The sequence below is a fragment of the Epinephelus lanceolatus genome, chromosome 2 (genome assembly GCF_041903045.1).
Source record: "Epinephelus lanceolatus isolate andai-2023 chromosome 2, ASM4190304v1, whole genome shotgun sequence".
Classification (NCBI taxonomy): domain Eukaryota; kingdom Metazoa; phylum Chordata; class Actinopteri; order Perciformes; family Serranidae; genus Epinephelus; species Epinephelus lanceolatus.
Genome location: NC_135735.1, coordinates 7,586,891 through 7,594,034, shown reverse-complemented (window position 1 = coordinate 7,594,034; position 7,144 = coordinate 7,586,891).

The window sequence follows — 7,144 nt, the reverse complement described above, 5'->3', positions numbered from 1 at the left end:
GGGATTCAACCAGGCACCTGCTGAGAAAGTCAAATAGGGATTGAATTAAGCTTGATTTAAATTGTAAACCCAATACATTAAAAACATTTATGATTATTTACAGTGATTATTACCAGCTACATTACAGAGCAGTATTTGTTTTTTTTCTTTAGCATTGCTCACTTTGGCATATCATCTGGTAAATATAATGGCAATGTGTACAATTTCATATTAATATTAATGCTCAGGAGTTTTAGTTAATGGTGACTGAAACCTACATAGACAACAGATTTAGCAGGAATATTGTGCATGTGCACACATTTCCCTCTGCAATCACCATTAATTCATTTATTTTTAGACCTGCTTGTGGCATAGCTCTAAGGATGGCAATGCATGCTGGCTGGTTAGTCCAGCACTGTGACCCAGAGTGAAATATCTTGGCAACTATCAGATGGTTCGCAATAACATTTAATACACTCATTAGCTTATTAAACCTACTGTAGAATCCAACAAGTATTCACATAAAAGAGAACAGATGACTATTTAAAGGTGCTGTATTCGATATTCAGAGCACTAACAGAGCAGCAAACCATGATTTGCTATGTAAAAAAATAGTGGAGTAATGGCTTCCTGTGTGTGTGTGTGTGTGTGTGTGTGTGTGTGTGTGTGTGTGTGTTTTAATACAAGCCTCTCTGCAGTTTATTGTGGTAAACCAGTGTGGCTGTGCATGCATGTTAGTGCATGTGAGTATCCCACTTGCTGGCTCATTGCTGCCTTTTTGCACTGTGCTCATATGGTGTTTACCAGAGCAGTGGACTCAGGTCACGTGACTTCACACTCCACAAATTCAACGACTTTTGACTCAACTTGCCAAAATCAAAAAAGACTTTCAACTCAACTTGGACTTTAACACCAATGACTCATGACTCCACTTGGATTTGAGCCTCTTCACTTGAAAATACTTGACACCATCCTCCATGCCTAGAGACGAAAAAGTATGTTATTTAAAAAGTGTGCCACGAATCAGTTACTTTATCAACTGACATCAACTCTATTCATTCCCAGCAAGTCAACACTTAATTCCCCAGATCCACTTTGTTGGAAGCGATTCCACAGCATGGAGTCGAGTTGGAGGAGAGAACCATGAAAAATTAACATTACATTACTAAATGCTTGTTGTAAAAATGATGCCCAAGTGTACAAAAAAACAACTTTCAGTTAGTTTTAATTTTTTCTTATTTTTTTTAGTGGATTTAATATGTTATTACTCTATTGTTAAAATGGCATCACATTTGGTGAAAAGCGCATCATCAATGTTTAGGAGTGAGAACTCACCTGTCTTGGGAATTGACTTGGGACTTGTCACTCTTAACTTGAGATTTAACTCAGGACTCACCTGCCTCAACTTGGAACTTAACTTAAGCTTTTTTTTCCACAAAGACCGCCTCATATCATTAGGATAAATGTCAGAGAACATATAGAAAACGACATGTAAACGTGTTGTCTTACCTTACCGGTGTGCTGCCATGTTTGTTTACCATCTAGCTCTGCTTTCCAAAGCACGGCTGAAATATCGCGAGAGCAAGCAGTGATCTCATACCGTGCCTGAAATCTCGCAAGCTCTAGATAAAGCCCAGCTGGATACTACTCCAGGTGGAGGTGTCCCGTCCTCGGTCACATCCAGACCTTGAAAATGAGGCTGCAACCGGTCCCATTCCTTGCAACAGAGGCATTCCTCTTCTGTGGGCACTGGGGCACAGCATTCACAGGTACACCACCAATCTCCAGAGCTACGCAGCCTTGCGGCAGCCATTCCTCCTCTCTCGTCCTCTACCTGTTGCACCTCTCTCTCTCTCTCTCTCTCTCCTCCTCCTCCGTTCTTCAATTTCACGAAGCTCTTCGTCAGTGTATTCTGGCTCAAATAAATAAGGGCGGCCATCAAACTCTGCAAAATCAAATTCCTCCTCCACAAAGTCGAAGTCTGGCAAAAAGTCAGCCATTATTCTATAAATCTTTCATAAAATAAATGAATGAACTTTTCAGGCTACTGTCCGGTTCTGCCTTCCAGCTGTTGCTGCTTGTTCTCGCGAGATTTCAGGCACGGTATGAGATCGCTGCTTGTTCTTGTGATATTTCGGCCGCCCTTTGGAAAGCAGAGCTAGATGGTAAACAAACATGGCAGCACACCGGTAAGGTCAGACAACACGTTTACATGTCGTTTTCTGTATGTTCTCTGACATTTATCCTAACGATATGAGGCGGTCTTTGTGGAAAAAAAGCTTGTTTAGTGGACTAACTTTGCACTGGAAGGTTGCCCGTTCACTTACGTTTTAACAGGTCTGACTACTGGCTACTGTGCGCCCCAGCTGTATCTAGGCTAACAGCTAACATGCTAACTATTATTTTTATGTCACTAGTCACTTGAAACAAATTTAGGACGATAGGAGACAGGTTGAAATAAACCAAAATTTCCCTTTAAGTGCAAAGACTTGAGACTTGCTTGTGACTTGCAAAACAATGACTTGATTCCACCTCTGGCGTTTACGGCCAAAATTAGGACGGCGTTGTTGCGCAAGCGCAGCACCCACCCTCTGGTTCCTGCCTGCTTAACGCCATTAGCTCAGTCAGCACTGTTGCCATTGTTTAGTGCCATTAGCTGCTAGCTGCCCGCTCAGCCACCTCCATGTTGAGACCCGTGTCCAGACAACTCATACGCTCTAAATTTTGCATAGAGCCCCTTTAAGCTCTTTGTTCTGCATGTAGAATCATACATTAAAAAGCTTGGGCTTGTGAACGTACCACTTCAAAAGTAAGAGTCACTCTTTAAAGTGTTCTTTATCTATGTGATATTCATGCAGTTTAAAAAAGAATGGCACACCAGGCACTTTGGGCTTTTTGACGGCTGACTTAAAACTGCATATATCTACAGTTTAGACAGAAATAATTTGATTTTGGGGTGCAAACAGAGGTTTTCTAGGGAAGTGGATTGAGGTTCTTTACATCTCTATCAGCAAAGTCAGAGCAGGCAAGAAAACAAAGTGAGGCCTGGGTGAAAGGATTAAGGGAAGAAGAGGGCCCAGAGCAAAGTGCTGCTGCTGGTCTGATAAGTTTGCTGAGGAGGCTGATTCACATTGGAATTTGGCAGACATCAAACCATTACTGCTTGCAGAGGACATAAGCAAAAGTAGACGATTCATTTTTCTTAAACTGTAGTTAGAAACCTGTAGAAGCACAAACTGTGGCAAGAGCCCCTTTTGTTTGCGTAGTTACAACTCACATCAGCCACAGCCACTTAGCTTGATTTATATGGTTTACTGAGCTTATTTAGCCAGCTATCTAAGTTAGATTACGTGGCATGTGGCTCAGTAAATTAAACCTGATAGAGGGGCTAAAGTCTCAGTGCCAACCTGAACCAGCAGCAGCTCTTTGCCTTAAGTCCTCATTTTGTTTTGTTTTGCAACCTGGTGGCTAGCAGAAATTAATCCTCTTTTGTCAGTGCACTTTAATTAGTACAATCAGTAATTCATAAGTGCTTGATGTGTGTGTGTGCACTAGGTGAATACTGAATGACAATTAATGTTTCCAGCAGCAACAAACAGCCGCAGTTAGTTAGGAGACATTGTGTTAATCCATAGTCTTTTGTCTATAGACTGTATATTTATATTTTATGATTACTTTTATAGCCTGGGCCGCTGTATTTATGGGTGTTCATTCATTGGAGCTATAGCTAGCTACCCAAATGTAACCTATGATTTTACTTGCAAATAAGAGCATCCATCAGTATTCATGTTTTTAATCTTTGATGATCATTAGTAAAACATAAATGCAGTATTTTCACGTCAGTTAATTAATCCACTGCTCTGGACTTGTGTTTGGCTGTTCCTCCAAATTCATTTTTCAGCTCCAATTACAGGCAGGGAACTCTCACAAGTTGATTAACAACCTGGAAAACTGACATACCAATTTACTGAATCACCCTAAACCCAACCTATTCAGTTGGAGACCCTCAGGCTAAATCCAGCCCTGAAGCAACCTCCGAGTGGCCCAGCATACATACATCTGAAATATAGCAAAATCTGTAGAATAGATAACGAGTGAGGCATCTATCTTCCTTCACATGTCTGTTTGACGTGTGTAATAGGCCGTACGATCAGGCAGGATGTAGGCTAAAGATCAGGTAGCAACACCGCCAATCATATCTCTCACAAATCAATGTTTGGTCGCGTGCCGCAGTTCCCACCACGCTCAGTAGCTTTTCAAAACATCCGGGCTGCAGTCAAATACCGAAAAGATTACTTGTTTATTTTCCTAAATACTTCCTTGAGCTTGATGGAAAATGTCATGAGCTTAGGTGTGTGCGTGTGTGTGGGAGACGGAAGGAGGGGGATACTGGTAGAAAGAGAATGTGTTATTAGTACAGTAATTGCACTTGTTACGGCATTCATAGCTCTTTTTATTCTGTTTTTGCCTTTTGTCAGGGGAGGCCATTCTGTAAAAGTACGTTTTCAGATGAGATTTAAAGACGTGAACAGAGTCAGCTGATCTGATGCTCAGTTGGAGTCTGTTCCAAAATCTGAGGAGCAAGAACTGAAAAGGCTAGATCACCCTTTGTCTTTAACCTAGACTCTAGAGCAGTTACAAGACCCAGACTAGCAGACCTGAGGGGCCTGTTTGGGTTGTACGGTGTGAGAAGCTCAGTTATATACTCCGGTGCCAGATCATTGAGAGCCTTGTAGGAGATTAAAAGCACTTTGAAATGGTTTCTTAAAGAGACAGGAAGCCAAAATAGGTGTGATGTGTGAGGATGGTTTTGTTTGGTCAAGAGTCCAGCTGCTGAAGTTTGAACAATTCGGTGCTGATACGTAGCTCGATTGTTTAGGCAGGTGAACAAGGCATTAGTATTCAAGACAGAGGATATAAGAGCATGTATAATTTTCTCTGTCTTATTGAAGGACAGAAGTGACCTACATTTGGAGATATTCTTCAGCTGGTAAAAACAAAACTGGACTACATTCTTCACATGTTGCTCCAGGCTCAAATTACCGTCAGGAATAACAGTCAGATTTTTTGCACCTGATTTTATGTTCGGATTGATTTGTTTTGAGATATGTTCAGGTCCATTGATGGGAACATCTGTCTCTTCAGATTTAACCCTTTAAAACCTGTGCAAATTGGCCTGAGTCCTTTCAAGACCACACAACAAAGGCAACAAGCAACTTTACAAGAAATGATCCAAAAAATCAGCAAGAAATTAGTAAAAGTTACAAGAAAATTTCCTGAAAAATAATTTAAAAAACAAACAAACAAACAAACAAGCCCCCCAAAATGTTAAATACATATATAAAATGAGAGAGAGATTTTTTTTTCTGTAATATTATTTTTTAAAATACTTTCAGAATAATTATAAATACATTTTTTCTTATATTTTTGATCATTTTCTAATAATTTACCCTACTCTTTCTTTTTTTTCTTCAGGTTATTTTTCTTGTCATGTTTTACTTTTTTTTTTTTTTTTTTTTTTTTTTGCAATTTACAGAACATTTCTTGCCAAGTTCCTTATAGCCTTTTTAGTGCATTTTGAAAGAAACCAAACCAGGTCACTCAGGTTTCAAAGGTTTAAATGCATGTACAGTAGAAGGTGTCTGAATGCAGCCCAAGAAAATTGATGTCTTTCCAGGTTTCAAAGGGGTACATTTTAAGAGGTTTTTGGGACATCCAGCTTTTTATGTCATACAGGCAACTATGCAGAGAAGCTAATTTACTAGCACTGCCCTGAACAATCCAAACAAACTCTGAACTATGTTAAACTTAGATGACTTTAAAAAGTAAGTTGTGTCTGATACGCTGCAACTTTAACAGCATATCTTTATCCTAATTACCTTTCCAGCTGTTAACAGCTCACACCAATCAGAGGTTACTACGGCAGAAGGTACATCACATGGTTTTTAACCATGTGATGAGAGACTTAAGCACAAACTCACAGACACAGCTCTGATGCATTTACTGTTACAGCCGACATTATAGGAAATAGTTGTCTGTGTTTACATCTAGTAGACAACATGGGCATCCCATTATAGTCCCATTATAGTCATGTTATAGTCACCTCTCCAGCTACCAGTCCATGCTCCATACTTCCATCCGTGCGTGGATTTGAACTGAAGACCCTCTGTTTCCGAAGCCAAGTCCCTATGGACCTCTGGTTTCCACTAAATCTTGAGGAGAGTATCTGGGTATTCAGCGAGGTGTACAACTTTTTTACCAGACAGTTGCTGAAACAAACTCTCTTTGATGATATCAACAAGGCACATAGTGAACACTTAGATGTCAGAACATGCTTGGTGGGTGCTGATGTGGATGCAGTCTTCTTTCTAGATGGGTGATTACTGAGGAGGAAGTGGGTTTTCTCCTCTACCTAAATCTTTATTAAAACATTTTTTGCGATACTGACATGTCAGTTACAACAGCATAGTAAAATGATTGAAAATAATAAGAGCTAAGGACACACAAACTGCTGGGTAAATACACATTTTTACAGCCTTGAGGATTAGTGTATCTATTGATTGTTATTCTAGCCCAGTGTCATCTTTTTGAGTCTTGTATAGCACCCATTTTTCCTATTTTCTTTCTAGTTGTGCTTCTTGTAGTCTCAGTACGTGTGTTAATTTTTCCTTTAAAAAGATTTCTTCCACAATTATAGCCATTGGTCCTTTGCTGGTGGTGTTTCTTTACCCGAGTTCCTGGTGAAGGCCTTCTTGCCTGCTACTAGCAATGTTTTGATCAAATATCTATCACTAGCAGTAACATTTTCTTCAGAAAATTTACATAGATAAAGCACCAAACAACTGCTAGGAACCTAATATGCGAGTATGTGCTTAAGCTCCTTATGTACCACTGACTGTAACGGTGAGACTAAATGTAAAACTAGGGCTGCACGATATCTGGAAAATATATGATACGTGATTACATTGTTAAATATTGCGATAATGATATGACATGAAATAAACAAAAGAAAGGTTATTCAGCTCTGCCTTTCTATTGCTTTCAGTATACTGCTAAAATATAACAAAGTTCTCATTGAATTAAAAAAAAAAACAAAAGGACATTGTTTCCAACATCCTTTTATTGAATAAATTTAACACTGAAGTGAACATTAAAGGCACCAAAA